General features: G+C 43.6%; 2 non-coding genes across 2 annotated transcripts; both read right to left on the bottom strand.

Moving 5' to 3' along the window:
- Positions 1-11,134: 11,134 nt before the first annotated feature.
- LOC141639221 (small nucleolar RNA R71) lies at positions 11,135-11,241 on the bottom strand. The gene has a single exon (XR_012542422.1). It is a non-coding gene; the product is annotated as a small nucleolar RNA R71 (small nucleolar RNA).
- A 13,402-nt stretch (positions 11,242-24,643) lies between these two features.
- On the bottom strand, positions 24,644-24,750 carry LOC141639220 (small nucleolar RNA R71). Its single transcript, XR_012542421.1, has one exon. It is a non-coding gene; the product is annotated as a small nucleolar RNA R71 (small nucleolar RNA).
- Between the last annotated feature and the right edge of the window lie 2,849 nt (positions 24,751-27,599).

Genomic DNA, 27,599 nt, shown 5'->3' on the forward strand with positions numbered 1-27,599 from the left:
GACAGCATGGTAGAAATGCCTTTATGCATCGAACGACGATCAGAGCCAGCTTATGTGCACCAAATCACCAATGAAGAGGAAATCACAGAGGAACCTTGGTTCCAAGCGATCCTAAACTTCAAACTCAATGGCACCTATCCACCAGAAATGGACATAAGGGGACAACGCGTTATCCGCCTACTAGCTTCCCAATACGTTTTCATGCAAGGAGAATTATACAAAAGAACACCTCTTGGTGTAATCCTACGCTGTCTTGATCATTCACATGCACGGAAAGTTATGGAAGAAGTCCATGATGGAGAATGTGGCCCTCACATGAGTGGACCCATGATGGCAAATAAAATCACACGTTTGGGATATTATTGGACCACGATGGAATCCGATTGCATCAAATATGTAAGACATTGCCATAATTGCCAAATCTTCGGGAATGTACAACATGTCCCTCCTTCATTGCTTTACACCATGACATCTCCCTGGCCATTTTCTGCTTGGGGAATTGACATCATCGGCAAGATCACTCCAGCCGGAACAGGGGGTAACTGTTTCATCCTAGTAGCAATCAATTACTTCACCAAGTGGGTAGAAGCGGCTTCCTACACCAGTCTTACAGCCAAGAACGTGGCAAAGTTCATACAAACCAACATTATCTGTCGATATGGTTGCCCACATGAGATCATAAGTGACAATGGATCATATTTCCAAGCTGAGACTGAACAATTGCTAGCCAAGTACAAAATCAAGCATCACCATTCCTCGCCATATAGACCACAAACCAATGGCGCGGTAGAGGCGGCGAACAAGAACGTTGTCACGATTCTCAAGAAAATGATTAACAACTATAGAGATTGGCCAAGCAAGATACCCTTCGCTTTATGGGGATACCGTACATCTGTTAGGATGCCCACTGGGCCAACTCTTTCTATTTGACCTACGGCATGGAAGCTGTACAACCAGTCGAGCTAGAAGTACCATCCTTGCGTATTTTACTCGAAAGTCAAATCCCAGAAGCCGAGTGGAAGAGGGATAGATATGAAGAACTCATCCTCCTGGATGAACGAAGGTTACGTGCATTACATAATGTGCAAACATACCAAGCACGTATCAAACGAGCCTTCAACAAAAGGGTTAAGCCAAGGAATATAAAAGAAGGAGACTTGGTCCTCAAATCAATTAGAACTCTTTTACCTGTCGATCCACGAGAAAAATTTAAACCCAATTGGGTCGGGCCATTTCTAGTCAAGACCATACATCCAGGGGGTGCGGTTAGAATCACAGACCTAGATGGGAACGAATTTGCCAACCCGACAAACCTCGACCAACTAAAACGTTACTATGCCTAGAATAGGAGCAAAAAAAAAAAACGCGCCTCGCGTAACCTCACGTGTCGCTCTTGCGGCACGAAATAAACGGCCCCTGGCCAAGCTGAATTAAGCTAATGTCATCTTGCTCTTGCATTTTGACAATTTGTCTTCTTCATATCATCAAATAAACTGAAATGCATTCTAGGAGTAAGTAAAGCTCATGCTTATTTTCTAAGTTCATTACAAGCTCCTGCGTAGAATAATTATCCTTTTACATTTACTCGAACTACGCGCAAGGGTTTGATTTCATTTTTTTAAATGAATCGTAGGCAATCCTTCACGGGATACAACCCATTTAATTATTTTAAATGTAAATAGAAGGACATTTGCAATTGCATTTGAAATTAGACAAGAATAATCATAGAAAATCATAACGGTTTCATGACCAATTAACCTTTTTTATTTCATTTCTAATAAAAATAATAATAATAGTACGTTACATAATAAAAATAATGCTAAGTAAAAATAGACTAGGATTCTAAAAACCCCAACTTCTTCTTACAATAATAATAATAATAATAAATAATAATAAAGACTTAGGCTACTCTTCCATTTTCCCTTTGCCTTTGTCATTTTTGTCAAATTTCTTGTCCCGACCTCGAGCCGGACGCTCTTGCGCCACTTCAGACCTAATCACCAACGGTCTCTCTCGTGGTCTTAGTTTGCCATTCTTGTCAACCACCACCTCGACGGCAGGAGAAGTCTTCGGTCTCTTCGAAGGATGAACAACTCGAAATCCGGCTTCTTCCTCTCCCTCGGTCAGATGCTTCTCTTTATCCTTTTCTACCTCATGAACCTTGTAGTCAACAGGTTCGCGTTTCCTCAGTCTCTCGCGCTCCTCCGGAGTAGTAGCTTTCCTCCACCGCAGATAGGAATCCGACACCCATAGAACACTAACAGAAGAATTCAAGAACCAAATGTTCATTTGAGCCCATTTGATGGCCCATTCTCTTCGACTCTCAGTAGTAAGCGCCACGGCAGTCTGCGGGACAGTGTCAAGCTTCGGAATCATCTGCTTCAATCCAACCTGTCTCATCAACCTCTCCGGGAAGATGCATATCATAAACTCCAAGCCAGGGATGCGCACAGATCGGGTAGGATCCAAGGAAGATACTCCAGTGACAGATTTGAGATGCCACCATGGTACGATCCATCTAATTAAGGGGCCATCTTCACTCTTCCATTTGTTTTCCCAGTAGTTGCATACTCGAGTGAATTCCACCATGTAGAGCCTGGTCCTCATTGCAATTGAGCGAGCATGATAAGCAGGAATATTAACTGGGGGCTCGATCAATCGAAGACGCTCCATAAGCCGGACCTACCAGAAGCAGGAATTAGACAAAAAGAAAAAAAAAAAAAAAAAAAAAAAAAAAAAAACGAAACGAAACAAAACAAAAAGGAAAAAAGAAAAAATTCTTTTACCTGCAAAATAATGGAACTCCTCAGATAAGGAAGGTCACGATTGGCTTTCCTGTTATCTAAACCCAATAGGATCTCTCCTAAACACAGGCAAGCTGGGCTCCTGCGTAGCTCCATTTGCTCAATCAAGCTCAAATAACGAGGGTCGCCTCTCAAATCCTCATCAACATGCCCTTGAAGGACATATACATGTAATAGGCAAAACCCAAATGCCCTTCGCCTCGCAACATAAGAGATAGTGGGATTTGTCATATTGATGAATCGATCGATGAAATCCAACATTCGCACTCTTTTAGAAGTCACAAGACAGTCTACATCAGCTCTTGCCAACCCAAGAAAGTCCCTAAACTTGTTCTTATACCTCTGAGAAGTGGAGGGAATAGCAGGCAAATGTTCCGGGTCCCAACCGCCAATCGCAGCAATTTCCTCGGGAAATGGGCAAATGTCGCCTCCGGGGAAGGCAAATACGTGATCATTCGGGTCCCAATAATCAAGACAAGCATCTAGGAACGGTTTGACTACCTTGATCAGCTTCAAACTCAATAGCGATCCAAGATTATAAGCACCCATGTCGTGTTTCTCCACATTAGAAAACTCATTTGTCCATTCTTTTGGACGAATTTCGAGAGTATTCATGATGTATGCTTATTTTGAGAGCTTTATGTAATAAGACGAAGAAAAGAAGGAAGAATTATGTGAATAAAACCTCCCTCAACGTCTTTATTTATACTAAAATTTGTTTCCTAAAATCCGTCAGGGCGGATACACTGGGGAACAGGCGCAGCACCTGCTGCGCCTCTTCGAAGGGACGGAGCTCTTGATGCGCCTCTTCCTCAGCCTTCTTTCTGTGATTTTTCGCGTTGGATCTTTCCTAAATTCCTCAACGAATAATTTCCTATTCATACGGGTTATTATTTTGGTAAATACGTCAAGTTGCCATATTTCGTGTTTCCTAATTTCACGGGCACGCATTTCGAGGCGATATCGACATTTTCGTCCTTTTAGCACACTTATACATTTCTTTTTATTTTTTGGGGAATCATCTCACCAATTTAATTTAATTTATTCATTTTTTCCAAACTTATACATTTCTTTTTTATTTTTATTTTTTTGGGGAATCATTTCACTCCCATCCCACATTAACCTTCAAACTTATATGTTTCTATTTTTTTCTTTTTTTAGGGGGTAACCCTCCCTACCGTCCGGTCATTTTCGGAAAAATTTTTGCATTTTCGAGTCATTGTTTTGCGCTAATTTAGGCCATGTGTGCAAATGTATGTTCTATGTGATTCCTGCGTAAATTTCGGCAGCATGACAACCGTCATCTACCAAATCTGTTCAAAGCTAACCTGCAGGTACAAACAAAGCAACCCAGCAGCAAAGGCACTCAGGCCATCATATATACAACCAAGAGGGGATATGTACACCAAACTGGGGGCTCGAGCCCCAAAACAACGTCCGAATGTCCAAAATATGGGTCCTAAAAATGTACAAAATGTACAAAATACAGCCAAAAAGACAAAAAGCAACAAACAAGCTACTGTTGGTCGCCGTCTAGCTCAGCAACTCTCGCCTCGAGAGCAGCAACCTCGGCATCGCGGACCTCGAGCTCCCTCAGCAGGCGAGCTGTCTCCTCCCGGGACTGGGCAAGCTCTCGCTCCAGCTCACGCTCCCTCTGCAAACAACAAGAATTGGCTCATGTCAATCATTTCGAACATAAGGAAAATTAGAAAATTCGAAAATAAAGTAAACAGAAGGTTCATACCTGACGTCCTCGGCCGCCAGCAAGTGCCTCGATGGCAGTACCCCGCATCCGGTTGGCTACCCTCCACAAAGCCACGAACCGGGATGGCTCAACCTACATTTCAAAAGAAGAGATTCTTAACGATTGGACAAACTCAAGCAAATGTGTTCTTACACAAAATTATACAAGTTAGGAGACTCACCCTCCGAATCAGATGCTGCCACTCGTCCAAGCCAGCATCTCTCACCGCCACATCAAAGTCACGCAGCTCGGAGATTATCGTCATCCCCGTCGCGTCAGTATACTCAAGGGTCTCGGGGTACTCTGGGGGCTCGATACCCGCCGCCTCGACCTCCTGCAAAGTCAAGTGATTTCCATTAACCGATGATCATTCATCGTGTTCTCAAAAAATCAAAAGAAGAGTAAAACACTTACCACGACCGGCCAGTACGCCAACCTCCCATAGAGGAACGCCGAGTAGTCCTCGCCCGGAAGAAGGAGGGCAACACCACCGACGCCAGCCAGGTCATCCTCCCTCTCAGCTTTATAAGGCTCCCTAAACATCGTCTAAGGAGGATCGATGGGAACCGTCAAGACATCCCGAGAGCACTGACGAGCCAAGCGCTCACCCAAGTACCACACAGGACCCATCGACGTCCTCAGCAGCAACCGGCTCGAGCTCCTAGGTCGAAGGACCTCAATCACAAAGGGAGGAGCGCCAGAATACTCCACCCAAGGCCTGGGCACCCACTAGGAAAAGCAAACAAGAAGTCATTCTTATCATCAGTTCTGAAAAAGGTAATGAAGAAACGAACGAAGGTGAGGTACTCACGCCGTCTAACTGAAGAGCGTTCACCTCCCGCTGACAGACATCATGGAAGGAACGCCGACTCCTCGTACGGCACATCACCCAATCCCTCACAACGGGATAGGCCTTCTCCACCGGCTCCGTCCTCTTGGGCGTGAGACTCGGAAAGTAGGAGTACACCCACGCCTGTAAAGCAAGATAATCAATAGCGATCTTTCATGATTCGATAAGAAAAGGAAATTATCTTTCATGAATGAAATGAAGGTTCATACCTCCAACAGCAGTCCAGGGCCGACAGCAGCAGGAGAAGTCCCCTTCTCCATCAACTCTGGACGAACCATGGCCCTCATAAAGCGAATGAGGACCGCAAAACCAGCAGTGGCCCAGTCCCAACGGCCTTGGTCGCTCAGTTCAGAAAGAAAGGGAAGGAGCTTCATCGAAAGCCTCTCTCCCTTATCTCCGAGGTAGATCGAAGACAGAAACCACCAGAGCCACAAATGGACTCTGTGCTCTGCAGTGCAGGGAGGAGGAGCCATCTCCCTCCCCTCGATCACCACCGACGTCGGGGTCTTCCCCGCAAAGTAGTCCCGAACGTCAGAACTAAGCACCAAACCAGGTACCGCAGCAGCCTTCGGCGCCAAGTTCCAGCCGATCAACCTCCTCGCCTCGGCCGAGTCTACTCTCATGGTAGTCTCCGGCCACTCCAACACCTCAATCCCACACAGCAGACCAGAAATCATGCCGTAATCCTCCAATGTGACCTCTACCTCACCAAAAGGCAGGTGAAAGGTGGACGTCGTGACCGAGAACCGGTCCAAGAAAGCTCGGACCAGGCTAAGGTTGGCCCGAAGCTTCCTCTTCGCGATATCCCTCCAAGACTGCACCAGGGCGCCGAATGCTCCTCGCTCGACAATGGCTCGCTCCTCCGCCGACAGCCTCTCGTAGCACCCTATCGCCGTCGTGTAGCCCGAGAATGATCTGATGTTCCCGGCCTCCTATTTGGTTTGAAGCAAAAGCTATCTTTAGCTCGAATGAAAGGGAAAAAAATAGCAAATAGAAATGAAAGAAGATGAATGAAAGAGTGATGAGTTCGAGTTACCAAGCTCTTCACCGTCCTGTAGGATAGGTGACCCTCCGCATCCCAAAGCAGGTGCCTACTGTCCCAGGTCTCAGCCCACGCAGGTGCTCCCCTCAGCTGGCGACCACCCCGTCCAACGGTGGCCCGTCTCGGGGACTCCTCCTCCTCAGGAACCTCCTTCTCGAGCACCTCGTCCTCAGCAACCTCAGCAGCTGTCACCGCAGCGGTGAAAGCCTGCTTCAACGCCTCCTCAAGTATCTGAGAAAGGTCAAGGGCAGTGTCCACATCCATGGGATCCCTCCCAGATGTATAAGCCTCGTCACCTGCAAAATTAAAGTGAATTTAGGCCGCGTCAAGTGACGACAAACCTTAATTGGGGGATTTTCGAGTTTTCGGAGCTCCGAAGTTGCTCTTTTCTCGCCATCCTTGGCAATTGTTTCAACAAACACGTCCACTCATGTGGTAATTTGGGTCAAGTCAAGCCTAAGTTGAAGCCTAGTCATGGGTTCGAGTCGGAATTTCGACAGTATTTCGTTATAATGGCGATTATGCCCTAGAAAAGTGTCCTGAAAAAGCCATCACCAATCAAAATTCCGAGATGGTAGGAAGTTTACCCATCATACAAGGATTCCAAATATCAAGTTTCGTCACAAATGGGCAATCCTAAGGCTATTTTCGAAGCGATTTACGGTTTAGCTGTGAGACCGTCTCAATTTCTCCCAAATGCTCAAAACTCAACGAAAATTCGAAACAAATACATGGTTATGATCCTTATATTACCAATTAGCCATTTATAAAGTCAATTTTGCAAGGCAGAATCATTTGGGGGAAAAGCCCCAAATTTTCGACGAATTAGGGTTGAAAACCCTAATTTCGTCGTTCCAATTTGATCTATTACAGAAGATTAATGCAAAAATAATACATATACCTCGATCAGTCATGGCAAATGCAAGCTTTTGGATCAAATTTTGACGGAAATGGTTGGAATTTGAGAGAGAAATTGAGAGTTTGTATTTCGAAATAATGAAATAAACCCCTCTGTTTCATCGGGTTTTTACGCAGGATTGACACGCCCAGGAAAAGACGCAGCAGGTGCTGCACCTATTCCAAGGGACGTAGCTCTTGCTGCGCCTCTTCCTCAGTTTCCCTCCATATGAATTTTCGAAGATTCGTTATAAGTTCGTTATTTTGTGGGCCCATCTTTGGTGGGCCTCTTCCTCGATGTCATATCACATATTTGGTCCGTTTGACATTTATTCTTCGCCCGGATCCATATTTCCAAGCCAACAGCAAATTGTTGCCATGTTTTTGCCAAGGCCTTACTTATCACAACGAGTTGTTCCTCTTTGACAGGTGTTTCGACACGCCTTTATTATGTTCCCCCAGCGAGAGTACACGGATAGACATTCCCTCTCGAGAGATGGAGATCATTTCCTGATTATGTTCCCCCAGCGAGAGTACACGGATAGACATTCCCTCTCGAGACATGGAGATCAGTTCCCGATTATGTTCCCTCAGCGAGAGTACACGGATAGACATTCCCTCTCGAGACATGGAGATCAGTTCCCGATTATGTTCCCCCAGTGAGAGTTCACGGATAGACATTCCCTCTCGAGACATGGAGATCAACATCGACCCCAAAGTTTGTTTGAAGCCGACCCAAGCAGATTTCTCCCAGCAGTTCCTGACTACGTCCTACTGCCTCCTCCCAATATCACATTTTGTTTCCCCTGGAGTTTCAAGGAATTTTAGGTATGGTCTCTTCTTATGGCTAGCAAGCCTCCTCACGTAGTTTAATGGACTTTAAAAAACCCTCCCCGATAGTCGACAGACTCTAAAATGTTCCCGACGATAGGTCCTTGGTTCATCCCCTTGAACCGCCTCGCGTCACCATAGTCGTCAGGTTGTAATCTTCGATTGACCTGATGGTTATACTTTGACTTTCGCCTTGTCCAAGCCTTAGTCAAAGTTGGGGCTCTGTAGATACCTCATTTCTGCACCTCCCGCAAACCACCCGGTGATGATTGGGCCGCATGTTTGGTACGCGGAATGATTTATGAAAGTTCGTAAGTTTATCGTCAAGTGATCGCTCAAACAGTTGTGTCTACCTCTTAATTGTCATCTACGCGCCGATACGGTCGTTTTGGCAGTAATTAGAGTACATTTGGAGTCCGGGCCTAAAAAACCGTCTTCATTTTCTAAAACCGAGTCAGAATGTTCTAGAATGTTCCGAATATTTCTATTCCATATTTTGCAATCTTTTAATCTTTGGTAAAGAATTTCCCGTAATATTGATATAGGATTCTTTTGCACCACTTTTCCCCTCTATTTTCATGCTTTCCGACTCCATTTGAGTCAGTTTTATACGTTCTTGCTTGCAATTCATGCCCCAATTCCCATGCCTATGATATTGTACCTCCCTTGCAGGAATTTAGGTAAGATTGGGAGAATTGAAGCTAGAAGACGAGTTCATTCAACTAAGCATGGAAGGAGGAGGAATTGATGCTGAGAAGTACTCCCAGCAGGTAGGCCGGCAGCCGGTCAGCCGGCTGGGAACACCAAATGTATGCAATTCAAGCAAATATTAGGCAAAGGGAACTCCCAGCCGGTAGCCCGACAGCCGGCTACCCGGCTTGGAGAACAATGAGCTCAAAATCAAAGGAAGTTACAGGAACTTCCCAGCCGGTCATAAGACCGGCAGCCGGTCACCCGGCTGGGAGTTCCCATAAATCCCAGGAGTCAAGATGAAGTCAACGTGCCCCCAGCCGGTCAGTGACCGGCAGCCGGTTGCCCGGCCATGGCTACCTGATGATATCAAAAATTAATTCAACTTCCAGGAACTTCCCAGCCGGTCATAGGCCCGGCAGCCGGTTGACCGGCCGGGAGCGCATACCCGCATTTCAAGCCCATTTACAAATCCTACCCTAATCTTGGTGCAAACTATATATACCCCCTCCCTTAATCAGTTGTACACACAACCCTAGATCTGGAAACTTTCCCTAATTATTGTAATCTTTCCCTAATCAAGCTTTAATCTTTCCATATTTATTATTAATTACTTAGTAAAATTAGCTAGTATTAGTAATTATCAATTGTTTACACTTGGTTTTTGGGATTGTATTGAGATATTTTGGAGGATTTCATTCATTTATTCAATCAAAGCAATCATCTTTACTCTTGTTGGTACATTTCTTCTCTTATTCACTTCCTTAATCAATTGTTTACATTTTATTTTGCCTTCTATAATTGTTTGAATCTTTACCATGTCATCTCTTTTTGTTATTGGTTCTTCTCTATTTGTTTGTTTGAACAATTTTGATATGAGTGAGTAGTAATCCTTCTAGGGTTTAGGAGGAGTCTAAATGGGATTATTAGGCATGATAGTTCGATTATTTTGAGTTTTTGGTGAAATATTTGTCTTTCTTAGTATTGCATACAAGGTGTTTGATGAATTGTGTGAGTGAGAACTTGTGCTTTTTGTCTTAGTCGCTTAATTCCTCCATTAAATAAGAGTGTGGTGGTCTTGTTGCATGCTTAGAATGGTGTGTTGCTTAATGAGAGTTGGTAATCACCTTTAGGATAATCATGAGATTGATTTGCATCCTAGGATAAACCCTCACCATTGACTCCTTGAATCGACTTGTTTGCCTCTTAAAACCATTTAGATGAACCCGAAAAGCCTAGCCTTTAATCAATCGTATACACTTCCTCTTAATTGCTTGCATTAGTTACAACTAGTAGTTTAAACCAACTCACTTCCTTTCATTTTTGACTAGACTAGACTCCTATTTAGACTAAGTAGAAACCCCTCCATCCTTGTGGTTCGACCCCGATTTACGTACTAAATTGGGTTATATTTTGTTGATGGTAAGAGACTTGACCCTACCACTAAATCTTACCCATCAAATGGCGCCGTTGACAGGGATGGCGTTAGGTTATATTTAGTTTATCAAGAGTCTTAGCTTTAGTCTTATCTCACTTGTTAGTTTGTTTTAGTAATTGTGTGTTTCATTGTAGAGTGTGTGATTTCTTGCCTTCCCCTAGTGTGTAAAGACACTAGGAGACTAACGGTTTATTGAGTGCATTCCTAGAAGGAACCACCAAGCTCTACTCTTCAATTCCGACCCCGAGAGGCTTTTTAGGATCTTGAGGACAAGGACCCTTGATAGAGTTCGGAACCCTCCATGGGCAAACATTGATCAACCAAATTCACACACCCCACAAAATATTGATACCACATCCACACTTCAACCAAACATCACAATTGAGATTCTAATAGAAAACCTTTTTCATAACTTCCCTATTCCAAATAACCCACCTCAATCACCACCCCCTCATATACCAAATCCTCCACCACAAATGGCTCTATGAGATCACAACCGGCCTAACCATAATGATTCATGTAACCCTATTAATTTTGGCACCTTGGCCCCAAACAACTTTGAAATGTATCCCGCCCAAGTCGGGTAGATTGAGAAAGATTTGTTAGGGGGGCATATTGAAGAGGATGCCCATGCTCACCTCCGAAGTTTAAGAGGAAGGTTTCAATGATGAAAAAGAATGGGGTGTCCGAGGACACCTTGAGAATGATGTTGTTTCCGTTTTCATTGACGGGCAAGGCGGACCGGTGGTTGAACATTCACCCCCCGGATACCTTCACGACATGGGATGCCTTGGCTAAAGCATTCATGGCCAAATATTGCCCATCATCAAAGACCGCAATGCTCCGTAATGAGATTCATACATTTCAATAAGAAGACGGGGAGTCTTTAGGTGAAGCTTAGGACCGATATCAAGACTTAATAGCAAGTTGTCCCCATCATGGAATCCCGGAATGGTACATCACTTAAACATTCTTTCAAACGTTACTACCGATGACTAAGGAGATGGTTAATGCCTCCACGGGGGGAGGATTTGATCACTTGAATGATGAAGAGGGCACGGCATTGATCAATAAAATGGTAGATTCGGAAGCAAACTATGGTTCTAGAGGAAACATGCTAAGAAGGAATGGGAAGTTCTCTAAGGAAAACCCCTCCAACTCCGAGACGAATTCCAAGCTCGACTTACTCACAAAACAACTTGAAAAGCTACAAAGAAATCAAGTGCACCAAGCCACAACCTCACATAGGCCACCCATGGAGGAAGTGGTTCAAACTCCGAGTTGTGAGCTTTGTGGAGGGAGCGGTCATACCTATGATTTGTGTGCCAACAACTATACTGGTGGCTATGAAGAGAATGTCCAAGATGTTAATGCTTTCCAAAACTATAACAACAATACAAGACCACCAAGACCACCTTACAACAATCCCAATGTCTACAACCCAAACACCAACTTCTACCATCCCGGTTTAAAGAACCACCCCAATTTTAGCTACAAAAGTACCAATGTTCAAAACCCACAACCCCTTAATAATCCACCCGGTTTTTCTCAACAAAGGGGAACATTCCCCAGCCAAAGGACTAACCCTGAAAATCAAAACCAATGGCCAAACAACAATCAAAACCAAAACTATGGTAACCAACCACAAGGGTACCAAGATTTTGGTGGAAATCAAAGCAACCAAGGGAATCAAGTGAACCAAACCAATTAAGGATTTGGGCAAGGTTATGTTCAAGGGTTTCAAGAACAAGGCCAAGGATCAAACTTCAACAACAATGGTCCTAGAGCTAACTTCCAAGGGGGACAAAACAACAAACAAGGTTCCAACACTCGGTATAACTATGGGTTCCCTCTACCCATAGCTAACAAACCTTATCAAGAACCCCAAGGTGAGCTCTCTCAAAATGAGCTTTTGAAGATGATAAAGAACTTGCAACTTCAACATAGTCAAGAAATGGCTAATTTTGCCAAGGCAATCCAACAAGAACAACCAAACTTGAGGGCTACCTTCCTTAAAGACATGAGAGAAATGGAATCAAGGATGGCCTCTCACACTATGGTTAACCCTCAAAGGCCGCCCGGTGGTCTATTGGCCCAAGGACAAAGTTCCAAGGACGCCTCAAATAGCCACCATTCTCATGCGGTAGTGTTAAGGAGCGGTGTAGAGCTTGAGGACCCCTACAAAGACCTTGAGTTGGAAGTTGATGAAGAGCCCAAGGGGAATGGGTTGGGAATGAATGGTGAAGAGGGAAGCTCACCCATGGTATCGACGACTAAAGTTAGTGAAGATAAGAAGGGGAAGAAAGCTTATGAAGATTCGTCAAAAAGTGGAATTCAAGTGGATAAGGATGTTGATGGATATGTGGAAGACCTCCCTTATGAGGAAGAAGCTATTGAAGAAATACCTTTGCAACACTCTAAGAAGGTAACAAAGAATCCGGCTCCTCCAAAGGTATCTTCCAATTCTCAACTTGTTCCTAAAATTCCTTACCCTTCAAGAGCCATTAAGAGTAGGGAAAACCTTAAGTATGCCAAGTTTTGTGATATGTTTGAAAAACTTGAGGTTACCCTACCCTTTACGGAAGTGATTATGAACATGCCAACTTACTCAAATTTTTTAAAAGACATTTTGACCAAGAAAAGAGTCTTGTGTGACAAAGAGATAGTGGCTATGGAAGAGGCATTAGTGCTCATATCCTTAACAAAATTCCCACTAAACTTGGTGACCCGGGAAGCTTTTCAATCCCATGTGTAGTTGGTGGTGTTCCTATATCAAGAGCTCTTTGTCACTTGGGAGAAAGTGTGAGTGTTATTCCTTTGAAAGTTGTAAAGAGGATTGGCATTCAAAACCTTGCTCCCACAACCATGACTCTCTAATTGGCGGATAGGTCCGTCAAGCGCCCTATGGGGGTGCTTGAAGACGTACCCGTCAAAGTTGGAAAGCTTTTAATCCCCACCGATTTTGTTGTCCTCGATATTCCGGAGGATAGCCATACCTCCATCATCCTTGGTAGGCCATTCTTGGCTACCGGAGGTGTGCTTATTGATGTCAATAATGGGCGGCTAACCTTCTAAATTAAGGGCAACAATGTCGAATTTAACCTACCGAATTTGATGAAAGAACCAAGGATGGAAAGGTTGAGCACTATTGAGTTGATTGATGAGGTAGTACATGAAGTAGCTCGAGAAGAAGCGGAAATGGAAGAGGTTTTTCAAATCTCCTTGCATGATGAGGCTATGAAGGAAGATCATAAAGTTGATGAGGAACTTTTGAAGAAAGTGGAGGGTTTTCTCCCTCCAAAGGTACAACTCAAACCCCTACCTCCCTCACTCAAATATGCTTTCCTTGATGAGGGGAAGGCTTACCCGGTGATCATAAATGCTAACCTAAGTGAATCACAAGAAAAGAAACTTTTGCAAACCTTGAGAACTCATAGAGAGGCACTTGGGTATAGCATAGATGACATCAAGGGTTTAAGCCCAGTTTGTGCATGCATAGAATTGTTTTGGAAGAGGGGAGTCAACCCAAGGTAGATGATCTTAGGAGGATAAACCCTAAAATGGCCGAGGTAGTTAAAAATGAAGTGTTGAAATTACTTGAGGCCGAGATTATCTATCAAATAACCGATAGCAAGTGGGTTAGTCCGGTTCATGTGGTACCGAAGAAAGGGGGTTACAAATGGTTGAACAAGAGGATGGAACCACCCTACCTACTAGACCGGTGACCGGATGGCGCATGCGTATTGACTATAGGAAACTTAATGCCCCCACCCTTAAAGACCATTTCCCGATTCCCTTTATAGACCAAATGCTTGAGAGGCTCGCGGACCATGCATACTATTGCTTTCTAGATGGTTACTCCGGGTTCTTCCAAATTCCCATCCACCCGGATGACCAAGAAAAGCCAACTTTCACTTGTCCAATAGGAGTCTATGTTTATCGTAGGATGCCATTTGGGCTTTGCAATGCGCCCGACACCTTTCAAAGGTGCATGATGGCAATCTTTTCGGACTTTCTAGAGAAAAGCATGGATGTTTTCATGGACGACTTTAGTGTCCATGGGGACTCGTTTGATCATGGTCTTGAAAATTTGACTAATGTGTTGAAGAGATGTGAGGAGCACAACCTCATCCTTAATTGGGAAAAATGCCATTTTATGGTAGAAGAAGGGGTTGTCAGTCACGTTGTCTCTAGTAGGGGTATTGAGGTTGATGGTGCTAAGGTTGCCGTTATAGAAAACTTGTCACCTCCTTCCAATGTAAAGGGAGTGAGATGTTTTCTAGGCCATGTCGGATTCTATAGGCGTTTCATTAAAGCTTTTTCAAAGATAGTAAAACCATTGACCTCATTACTCCTCAAATATGCCCTCATTGTGTTTGATGAATCTTGTCTTGAGGCTTTTCATAGGTTGAAGAGAGCATTGGTCACGGCCCCAATAATTCGGGCTCCGGATTGAAGCCTTCCTTTCGAGATCATGTGCGATGCCTCGGACTTCGCGGTTGGTGTGGTCCTTGGGCAAATGGTGGATAGAAAGCATCATGTGATATATTATACAAGTAAGACCCTTGACCAAACACAATGCGGGTATTCTACAACCGAGAAGGAAATGTTAGCAATTGTTCATGCCGTAGAAATGTTTTGACAATACCTTGTGGGATCTAAGGTGGTGGTTTACTGCGACCACACAGCCTTGAAACAATTGATGGTGAAAAAGGATGCTAAACCCCGACTTTTGAGATAGGTACTACTCCTTCAAGAGTTCGATCTAGAGATTAAGGACAAGCCGGGATCCGAAAACCTTGTTGCGGATTATCTATCGAGGTTAACCAAAGAGTCCCGAGGGGATAAAGACGATGGGGTCCCTATTGATGAATGATTACCCGACGATTCTATCCTTGCTATTACCCATTGTACCCCTTGGTATGCAGATATAGCCAATTTCTTGAGTTCTAGCTTTATCCCCGAAGAATTTGATAACCAAGCTAGAAAGAAGTTCAGGTACGAATCAAAGAGATATGTGTGGGAGGACCCTTACCTCTATAGAAGATGCAATGATGGGATTTACCGGAGATGTGTCTCTCAAGAAGAAGGTCGTGCGATCCTCCAACCTTGCCATTCTACCACTTATGGAGGGCACTTGTCCACATCTAGAACCCAAGCTCGGGTTCTTCATTGTGGCTTCTATTGTCCCTCGTTGTTCAAAGATGCATATGCTATGGTACACTCTTGTGATTCTTGCCAAAGGAGAGGTAACATTGGGAGGAGAGATGAGATGTCATTGAACAACATTTTGGAAGTTGAGCTTTTCGATGTGTGGGGTGTGGATTTCATGGGACCATTCCCATCTTCATTCGGCAACCAATATATATTAGTTGCGGTGGACTATGTGTCCAAGTGGATCGAGGCAATCGCCGCCCCTACCAATGACTACATTTTTCCCTGCTTTGGAGTACCCCGAGCTGTTATAAGTGATGGTGGGTCGCATTTCATCAACCGTACAATCTATGCACTCCTCAAGAAGTACGGTGTCCGGCATAAGGTAGCTCTTGCTTACCACCCCCAAACCAATGGGCAAGTGGAAGTTTCCAATAGACAAATCAAAGCTATATTGGAGCGGGTTGTGAACAAGTCTAGGAAGGATTGGAGTGCTAAGCTCAATGATGTGTTGTGGGTTCTAAGGACCGCATACAAGACCCAAATCGGCACTACTCCTTACCGATTGGTCTATGGTAAATCTTGTCACATGCCTCTCGAGTTGGGACACAAAGCAATATGGGCCCTCAAAGAGCTCAACTAAGACTTAGATGTCGCGGGAAACAAGAGGTTTCTTCAACCCAATGAACTTGACGAGTTTAGGATGGATGCTTATGAGAGTGCAAGACTTTACAAGGAAAGGACCAAGAAATGGCATGACTTGAAAATTACAAGAAAGGAGATCGTTGTGGGTGACAAGGTACTACTTTTCAACTCCCGTTTTCAACTATTTCCAGGAAAGTTGAGGTCTCGATGGTCGGGACCATTTGAGGTAGTCACCGTCTTTCCCTACGGTTCCTTTGAGTTGAAGAATGACAAAGGAGAGTGTTTCAAGGTGAATGGTCACCGATTTAAGTACTTCTATGAAGGTCTTCCCATTGAGACCCGTAATGAAGTTGATTTGGAAGATCCCCATCCTTGGGGGATGAATATTCCCAAAAATTGAACAAGCATCGGTTTGGTGGAGTTCCACAAGAACCACCATTTGTATATAGCATGCATTTAGGTAGTCTATGAGAATTTTTTTGGATCGATAATACTTGACATTTTGATTGATGACAGTCGTCATCTTGAAGGATTTAAGATTTTGAATGAAGAACAAGTGTATGACCATCAATTAGCTTCTTTCCGACATGTTGAGTAGGCTTTGAAAAAGGAAAACGCGCAAACCGAGGCTAATTGATGATGGAACGTGAGAAAGGGGAATGACTTAGAAGACGAGCATGAATGCACTCCCAGCCGGGTGACCGGCCACCGGTCTTATGACCGGCTGGGAAGTTTCTGTAAGTTGGAAGTTAATTGAAGTTTTTAAGTGAAAAGAGGAACTCCCAGCCGGGTGACCGGCTGGGAAGTTCCTGGAAAATCTTATCAAAATGTGACAAACTGAAGGATGGTGAGTCCCAGCCGGTAGACCGGCGGCCGGGCAGCTGGCTGGGAATGCATATATACTTGAGATTGATGAAAAGGGGGAAGGAAGAAGAGTCCCAACCGGCATGCCGGCAGCCGATCCACCAGCTGGGAGTACAAGTATTGTGGAAAATGTTACAAAATGAAGAAAAAGGAGTCGGTGGCAATGGTAAACTGCGTTCCACCTACCGGGAATGCAAAATGAAAGGAATTGAAGTAAGGGTGTCCTCCCGGTAGGGTGACCGATCGCGATTTCGACCGGGCCGGGAGTGTTCGGTAAAGTTCCAAAAAAATTTCAAAATAGCCTGTTTTCCCAGTAGGGTAGCGGTGTCAGTTTTCGGTCTCCCGGCCGCGGTCGGTCTTCTGACCGGCGGTCGGTCTTCTGACCGGCGGTCGGTCTTCTGACCGGCTGGGAGCCCTTTAATCGCAAATTAAACACAAAAAACACCCCAAATCAATTCACTTCTTCGACATCAACCTCCCTCTATCCTCCCTTTAACCCTAACCCCTCTCCTCTAAAATCACCAACATCCACTTCCCACCACCTTCAAACACCACCCAATCACCAACAAACTACCACAACCATCCTCCTAACCCTTAACCCTCTACAAAAATCACCAATGGCACCCAAAAAGAGAGTGAGGAAGGGAGACTTGGCACTCCAACAAGCCGAGATGGTGGCGGCGGCGGCTAACGACATGAGCTCCGACCCGGATTTCCCGGACCTCCAATTTATCTCCGTCACTATGAAAAGTAAATTTGTTCTCTTTAAACAACGTCCTCTTAGCCCGACCCGGTTTATTGATAGAAAATTTATGAGGGAATTAGGACTCGATCAAGTTACCTTAGAATTGTTTGAAGGCGTAGGAATGAAGTTTATGTACGGGATTCATGAGAAAACATATGCCCGTCTCACTTGGGAATTATTGAGCTCCCTTAGGATAGACAAGCATCGCCAAAGCCAAAAAGTCGCATTCTTACACTTCCGTTTGTTGAACAAGTACTACTCTTTGACCCTACCGACCTTTGCCTCTCATTTCGGGCTTGATATAAGCCCTCCTCACAAGGCCCCCGATACCTTTGATATTTGGGCCTTATGGAAGGCCATTACCAGGTTAGACGATCATATTAGCCTCAAAAGGGCCGCTAATACTGTCCATAACGCGGCTATTCGAATTTGGCATCGGTATATGGGTTGGACCATTTTTGGCCGAGAGGAAAACCATAACTTCCGTACGGAGGAAATGGAAATCCTCGGCTCCTATCTCCGCTCCAACCTCACGACCTTCAAAATTGACATTGCCCACTATTTAGCCTAAACCCTCCATCGGCTTAGCAATTCCCCGGGCCAAAGAACCTCTATTGTGGTAGGTGGACTCATCACCCACCTAGCCAAACGATTGAACCGCCGATTGAATTTGAATGGGATGCGGTACGTGGTGGGGGATACTATGCTCTTTAAGAACTACATCCACCATAACCTCAATTGGTTGAAGACCCACCTAAATGATGGGCAAAACTATTGGCAAATCCGGGTAGACGGTGTTGATAGGAATTCTATTCCCCTTCCTAATCCCAAGAAAATGAAAGTGGTGCCCAATGCACCGCACTATTTGTTATAAATTGAGGCTCCCGAGGACCCCTCCGTTCCCCAACAACAAAATCCCAACCTTCTCTACACCCGTGACCGACCAATCATCCCCGCAAGACCCACCTTGCAGTATGCTATGCCCTCTTCCCCTTTTGTTGTCGGAACCTTCCAACAAGGGGAAGGCTCCTCTAGCCATCAACCGGTCCAACCACAACAACCGCCACTTCTTCACTCCGACCTCATCGCCTTTATGGAGGACATGAAGAATAACATGACAACCGCCGCTAGTGAGCGGCTTGGTCTTCAACAACGACTAGACCGGATTTACTATGACCATTCTATCGGTCAATTTCCGGTTTATGATGATTACATGAGGCGCCAATACAAGCATCCCTACAACCTTCACCCCTCTTACTATTTATTCCCGGATGGCGGAAATCCGGAAGACGGGAGGATCCTTTACCGTGATATCAATTTGCAACCCGACTATTATAGCGCCCCGGTCTTTCCCGCCCCGCCTTTCACTCAAGGGGAGGGACAAGACACGAGGTGGTTCGGGGGTACCCCTTCCATATTCACTGAGGGGGCTTCTAGTGGTGCCGGAGGGAACACGGGGGTGTTTGTTGGCATGAGCTTGGAGGCGGGGGAGTTTGGCTCGGATGCTCCGTTGAACACGGATGATTTTATTCGTGAGTCCGAGTTTGGAACCAACAATGATGATGATGATGATGATGATGGCGAAGGTGATGGTGAGGAGACCGACTTCGAGTAGAGCCTAGTAATGAGGGCTCTATTCTCTCTCTTTCAATCCAAAAGTCAAGTACGATTCCTCTCTTAATCCAAACTTTCTCATTCATATTTAATTTTTCGCATGCATTTAGCTTAGAAATTCATATAGTTGCATCCATCTAAGCTTGCATTAGATTTTAAATTTGTAATATATCGTCACATTTAGACATTGCATTCACGTAGTATACTTTGCATTGTAATTCAATTATTGCATATAGAATAGAGCATGCATTGCATTCTTATTTAAAAACAACTAAAAATTTCAAAAATTTCAAAAACCCAAAACATGTGTTCATTTCCGAATTTCCTCCACACATTTATTTCCATTGGACATATGTAAATAAATAAGTGTGGGGAGGAAATTCCACCATCTACAACATACCAAAAACATGTTATTTAATTTCAAATATTCAAAAATCCAAAAACATGTTCTCTTAGTTTTCTTCTTGCCCTCCCATGTCTATAAATAAGTGTGGGGAGGGCCCTAAAAAAAACCAAAAATATGTTATTTCAATTCGAAAATTCAAACAAAAACACCAAAAATATGTTTTTAACTTCCAAGTTCCCTCCACATATTTATTTCCCCTTAAAACGTGTAAATAAATAAGTGTGGGGAGGGAATTCTATGATTAAAAAAAATACAAAAACAAGTCATTTCTTTTCAAAATATTTGAAATCCAAAAATATGTTATTTCATTTTCACAAAAATTGGAAAATACAAAAATATGTTCTTTTATTTACCTTATTCTCTCCCTATACTTTGTTCCATAAAGGACAATGTATATTTCAAGTGTGGGGAGGGAAATATCCACTTTGTGGATATTTGTTTATATTTTTATATACCTTTAACTTTGATAAAATTTAAAAAAAAACCCATAAAAATTGAAAAATTTCAAAAAAAAAAATAAATAAAAATAAAAATACAAAAACATTTGCATTGTATATATATGATTTTTCTAACCTTCGTCATAGCGCATTGATCATTTGAGGCAAAAAGGAGCTTGAAGACCGCTTGGTATAATCCTTCCTATCTCTTGCTCCTTTTTACTGTTCTTTCTTTTTTATATCTTGGATATTTTGAAGGAGAATGGGAATTTTGTTGCCTTGGGTGTCTCCTTTAAAGACCATGTGGATTGTTTGGTGTTGATGCGTGCTGTTAGGATTAGATATTGTTTGCATATTTATTTCCATGTCCTTTCGATTCTCGCTTGCATTTTGTCACATGTGCATACGTGTTGTGGCTAGAGTTAGTTGCACTTAGTTTGTAAATGATTTGCATAAGCATGGTCGAGGAAGGGAACCAAGTACCCCCGTGATGAGCTATATGTCCAATTGTGCCTTCCCCCTTCCCGTGACTCGCACCCGTGGCCTCTTAGTTAGCCGAGGGAGGTGGGCTTGGCCAATGAGTTTAGACCGATCTTGTGAGACCTAGGGCCGTAGACTAGACTTAAGGCTCGACTTAGCTACTCAAAAGTAAAGGTAGAGCCTCCTAGGGTGGGTACATTCATACCCCGCCCTCATCTAGGTTTGATAGTAGGCCTCCTCGCGAGGCGTGTCACATCAAGACGCATAAGTGTGTCATTTCGTCCTTAGACCATGAAATTGCATTTCATTTTTTGTGCACAAGTTATGAAATAAAGTTTGTTTTCACATGCATATGAACCTCACATAGCCAAATTGCCTTGTTTTGTCCCTTCTATTATCTCCCTTTTTTATTCATCCCCTTTGAGCTTTAGCCTCTCCATTTGGCAAACCCACCAAAATAGCTACATTCCATAACCACCCTTCCTTGATCAAGAATTGGTCGGTTTTGTAGTTGTATTGTAGGAGGTGATTTGGGTCATGATGGTGGATAGCATGCATGTCCACTTGGGTCGGAATTTGGTATGCATTTGGCATTGTATATAAATAAGAGGTTTGAAAAAGAAATGAAAAACAAAATGGAAAAGTGAAAAAGTCATGAAAAATCGAAAAAAAAATGAGTTACTGTGTTGTATATAAGTTGGTAAGAAAAGAAAGAGGCAAGCAACATCCCTCCTCATCATTAAACGGGGTAGAAAAAGCCGTTGCTAAATAAAAGGGCAAATTGATGTTTTTCCAAAATGAGTCGGGTTTACACATTTTTTGCATGGCTTGGGAAACCGGGTCTTTGTTAGGGTATAGACGTTACCATTTGTTGAAATAAGAAGAGTACTTTTGAGTTTTTCCAATTTGAGTTGGGTTTATGCAATTTTTGCATAGTTTTGGTGATCCATGCTATGTTAGGGCATAGACGTGTCTCATGTGTTGCAATAAGAAATGGGTTACGATGTGTCGGCAATTCTTGATTTGAACTCCACATATCCAAACGGTGCTTGCACCAATCCCGTTTTGTCCTACTCTCTAGCCCCATTACAACCCTTGTTTCATATTGTGTGCATTGTACCATTATTTACATTTCATTGGACATAGGACGATCTTACACATTAGATTGCGAGCACGTTTTCGCTAGTCGAGTTAGGAGAGTGATTTTGGTTACTATTTGTCACAAAAATCACTTTGTTCTTTCATTGAGTGACGAGTGAAAACCGTGAGGATGTCGTTGCCTAGGTCCCCTTAGTCATGGGTCTTTTGGTTGAATCTCATGTCGGTTTGGTAATACTCGGCGGACTTGCCTACTTCCCCTTACCCCGCTCTTGAATGTGTTTCTTGAGTATTGGTCACACAAGGGTTGCTTGAGTCATGCTTAGGGGTTTGGCACCTCCGTTGGAACTTCTGAGACGGTACTCCCGACCAAGCCCATGTTTTGTTGCTTGAATATCCGGCCACTTAGATGAGGAAAGTGGACCATTTTGTGAGATGCATTCTATTGCTTGATTACGTGCTTTCATGATAGATGCATCGCCATTTTGTAGCAAGACCCAACTTGCCTTGCAATAGGGCTCTTTTCCCTCATGAGTGCCAAATTGTGAGTTGAAGGGGCGTTGAGTGCGCTAATACTCGATCGGCTTAGGTAGTAGCTTAGTTGATTGATGCTTATATTGTGCACCCTCTCTCCATATCTATCTTAGTAGTGCCTTATACATTGATTGAGGACTTACTCAGGGACGAGTAATGTTCAAGTGTGGGGAGGTTTGATATAGGATTCTTTTGCACCACTTTTCCCCTCTATTTTCATGCTTTCCGACTCCATTTGAGTCGTTTTTATACGTTCTTGCTTGCAATTCATGCCCCAATTCCCATGCCTATGATATTGTACCTCCCTTGCAGGAATTTAGGCGAGAATGGGAGAATTGAAGTTAGAAGATGAGTTCATTCAACTAAGCATGGAAGGAGGAGGAATTGATGCTGAGAAGTACTCCCAGTCGGTAGGCCGGCAGCCGGTCAGCCGGCAGCCGGCAGCCGGTCAGCCGGCAGCCGGTCAGCCGGCAGCCGGTCAGCCGGCTGGGAACACCAAATGTATGCAATTCAAGCAAAGATTAGGCAAAGGGGACTCCCAGCCGGCTACCCAGCTGGGAGAACAATGAGCTCAAAATCAAAGGAAGTTACAGGAACTTCGCAGCCGATCATAAGGCCGGCAGCCGGTCACCCGGCTGGGAGTTCCCAAAAAGCCCAGGAGTCAAGATGAAGTCAACGTGCCCCCTGCCGGTCAGTGACCGGCAGCCGGTTTCCCGGCCATGGCTACCTGATGATATCAAAAATTAATTCAACTTCCAGTAACTTCCCAGCCGGTCATAGGCCCGGCAGCCGATTGACCGGTCGGGAGCGCATACCCGCATTTCAAGCCCATTTACAAATCCTACCCTAATCTTGGTGCAAACTATATATAACCCCTCCCTTAATCAGTTGTACACACAACCCTAGATCTGGAAACTTTCTCTAATTATTGTAATCTTTCCCTAATCAAGCTTTAATCTTTCCATATTTATTATTAATTACTTAGTAAAATTAGCTAGTATTAGTAATTATCAATTGTTTACACTTGGTTTTTGGGATTGTATTGAGAGATTTTGGAGGATTTCCTTCATTTATTCAATCAAAGCAATCATCTTTACTCTTATTGGTACATTTCTTCTCTTATTCACTTGCTTAATCAATTGTTTACATTTTATTTTACCTTCTATAATTGTTTGAATCTTTACCATGTCATCTCTATTTGTTATTGGTTCTTCTCTATTTGTTTGTTTGAAAAATTTTGATATGAGTGAGTAGTAATCCTTCTAGTTACAACTTCATCTTAATTGCTTTCATTAGTTACAACTAGTAGTTTAAACCAACTCACTTCCTTTAGGATAATTTCATTTTTTAAACTAGACTAGACTCCTTAAAATCATTTTGAAGAAAACTAAATCAAAAACCCTTCCATCCTTGTTTAAACCAACTCACTTCCATTCATTTTTTACTAGACTAAACTCCTATTTAGACTAAATAGAAACCCCTCCACTAAATTGGGTGGGTTATATTTTGTTGATGGTAAGAGACTTGACCCTACCACTAAATATTACCCATCAAATGGCGCCGTTGTCGGGGATGGCGTTAGGTTATATTTAGTTTATCAAGAGTCTTAGCTTTAGTCTTATCTCACTTGTTAGTTTGTTTTAGTAGTTGTGTGTTTCATTGTAGAGTGTGTGATTTGTTGCCTTCCCCTAGTGTGTAAAGACACTAGGAGACTAACGGTTTATTGAGTGCATGCCTAGAAGCAACCACCAAGCTCTACTTTTCAATTCCAACCCCGAGAGGCTTTTTAGGATCTTGAGGACAAGGACCCTTGATAGAGTTCGGAACCCTCCACGGGCAAACATTGATCAACCAAATTCACACACCCCACAAAATATTGATACCACATCCACACTTCAACCAAACATCACAATTGAGACTCTAATAGAAAACCCTTTTCATAACTTCCCTATTCCAAATAACCCACCTCAATCACCACCCCCTCATATACCAAATCCTTCACCACAAATGGCTCTACGAGATCACAACCGGCCTAACCATAATGATTCATGTAACCCTATTAATTTTGGCACCTTGGCCCCAAACAACTTTGAAATGCATCCCGCCCAAGTCGGGTTGATTGAGAAAGATTTGTTCGGGGGGCATATTGAAGAGGATGTCCATGCTCACCTCCGGAAGTTTAAGAGGAAGGTTTCAATGATGAAAAAGAATGGGGTGTCCAAGGACACCTTGAGAATGATGTTGTTTCCGTTTTCATTGACGGGCAAGGCGGACCGGTGGTTGAAAATTCACCCCCCGGATACCTTCACGACATGGGATGCCTTGGCTAAAGCATTCATGGCCAAATATTACCCTTCATCAAAGACCGCAATGCTCCGTAATGAGATTCATACATTTTAACAAGAAGACGGGGAGTCTTTAGGTGAAGCTTGGGACCGATATCAAGACTTAATAGTAAATTGTCCCCATCATGGAATCCCGGAATGGTACATCACTCAAACATTCTTTCAAACGTTGCTACCGATGACTAAGGAGATGGTTAATGCCTCCGCGGGGGGCGGATTTGATCACTTGAATGATGAAGAGGGCACGGCATTGATCAAGAAAATGGTAGATTCGGAAGCAAACTATGGTTCTAGAGGAAACATGCTAAGAAGGAATGGGAAGTTCCCTAAGGAAAACCCCTCCAACTCCGAGACGAATGCCAAGCTCGACTTACTCACAAGACAACTTGAAAAGCTACAAATAAATCAAGTGCACCAAGCCACAACCTCACATGGGCCACCCATGGAGGAAATGGTTCAAACTCCGAGTTGTGAGCTTTGTGGAGGGAGCAGTCGTACCTATGATTTGTGTGCCAACAACTATACTGGTGGCTATGAAGAGAATGTCCAAGATGTAAATGCTTTTCAAAGCTATAACAACAATACAAGACCACCAAGACCACCCTAAAACAATCCCAATGTCTACAACCCAAACACCAACTTCTACCATCCCGGTTTAAGGAACTGCCCCAATTTTAGCTACAAAAGTACCAATGTTCAAAACCCACAACACCTTCAACCACAAGCCCCAAATAATCCACCCGGTTTTTCTCAACAAAGGGGAACATTCCCCAACCAAAGGACTAACCCCAGAAATCAAAACTAATGGCCAAACAACAATCAAAACCAAAACTATGGTAACCAACCACAAGGGTACCAAGATTTTGGTGGAAATCAAAGCAACCAAGGGAATCAAGTGAACCAAGCCAATCAAGGATTTGGGCAAGGGTATGTTCAAGAGTTTCAAGAACAAGGCCAAGGATCAAACTTCAACAACAATGGTCCTAGAGCTAACTTCCAAGGGGGACAAAACAACAACCAAGGTTCCAACACTCGGTATGACTATGGGTTTCCTCTACCCATAGCTAACCAACCTTATCAAGAACCCCAAGGTGAGCTCTCTCAAAATGAGATTTTGAAGATGAGAAAGAACTTGCAACTTCAACATAGTCAAGAAATGGCTAATTTTGCCAAGGCAACCCAACAAGAACAAGCAAACTTGAGGGATACCTTCCTTAAAGACATGAGAGAAATGGAATCAAGTATGGCCTCTCACGCTATGGCTAACCCTCAAAGGCCGCCCGGTGGTCTATTGGCCCAAGGACAAAGTTCCAAGGACGCCTCAAATAGCCACCATGCTTATGCGGTAGTATTAAGGAGCGGTGTAGAGCTTAAGGACCCCTACAAAGACCTTGAGTTGGAAGTTGATGAAGATCCCAAGGGGAATGGGTTGGGAATGAATGGTGAAGAGGGAAGCTCACCCATGGTATCGACGACTAAAGTTAGTGAAGATAAGAAGGGGAAGAAAGCTTGTGAAGATTCGTCAAGAAGTGGAATTCAAGTGGATAATGATGTTGATGGATATGTGGAATACCTCCCTTATGAGGAAGAAGATATTGAAGAAATACCTTTGCAACACTCTAAGAAGGTAACAAAGAATCCGGCTCCTCCAAAGGTAACTTCCAATTCTCAACTTGTTCCTAAAATTCCTTACCCTTCAAGAGCCATTAAGAGTAAGGAAAACCTTAAGTATGCCAAGTTTTGTGATATGTTTGAGAAACTTGAGGTTACCCTACCCTTTACGGAAGTGATTATGAACATGCCAACTTACTCAAAGTTTTTAAAAGACATTTTGACCAAGAAAAGAGTCTTGGGTGACCAAGAGATAGTGGCTATGGAAGAGGCATGTAGTGCTCATATCCTTAACAAAATGCCCACTAAACTTGGTGACCCGGGAAGCTTTTCAATCCCATGTGTAGTTGGTGGTGTTCCTATATCAAGAGCTCTTTGTCACTTGGGAGAAAGTGTGAGTGTTATTCCTTTGAAAGTTGTAAAGAGGATTGGCATTCAAAACCTTGCTCCCACAACCATGACTCTCTAATTGGCGGATAGGTCCGTCAAGCGCCCTATGGGGGTGCTTGAAGACGTACCCGTCAAAGTTGGAAAGCTTTTAATCCCCACCGATTTTGTTGTCCTCGATATTCCGGAGGATAGCCATACCTCCATCATCCTTGGTAGGCCATTCTTGGCTACCGGAGGTGTGCTTATTGATGTCAATAATGGGCGGCTAACCTTCTAAATTGAGGGCAACAATGTCGAATTTAACCTACCGAATTTGATGAAAGAACCAAGGATGGAAAGGTTGAGCACTATTGAGTTGATTGATGAGGTAGTACATGAAGTAGCTCGAGGTTTTTCAAATCTCTTTGCATGATGAGGCTATGATGGAAGATCATGAAGTTGATGAGGAACTTTTGAAGAAAGTGGAGGGTTTTCTCCCTCCAAAGATACAACTCAAACCCCTACCTCCCTCACTCAAATATGCTTTCCTTGATGAGGGGGAGGCTTACCTGGTGATCATAAATGCTAACCTAAGTGAGTGACAAGAAAAGAAACTTTTGCAAACCTTGAGAACTTATAAAGGGGCACTTGGGTATAGCATAGATGACATCAAGGGTTTAAGCCCAGTTTCTGCATGCATAGAATTGTTTTGGAAGAGGAGAGTCAACCCAAGGTAGATGGTCTTAGGAGGATAAACCCTAAAATGGCCGAGGTAGTTAAAAATGAAGTGTTGAAATTACTTGAGGCTGGGATTATCTATCAAATAACCGATGGCAAGTGGGTTAGTCCGGTTCATGTGGTACCGAAGAAAGGGGGTATAAATGGTTGAACAAGAGGATGGGACCACCCTACCTACTAGACCGGTGACTGGATGGCGCATGTGTATTGACTATAGGAAACTTAATGCCGCCACCCTTAAAGACCATTTCCCGATTCCCTTT

The sequence above is a fragment of the Silene latifolia genome, unplaced genomic scaffold, assembly GCF_048544455.1.
Source record: "Silene latifolia isolate original U9 population unplaced genomic scaffold, ASM4854445v1 scaffold_306, whole genome shotgun sequence".
Lineage (NCBI taxonomy): Eukaryota > Viridiplantae > Streptophyta > Magnoliopsida > Caryophyllales > Caryophyllaceae > Silene > Silene latifolia.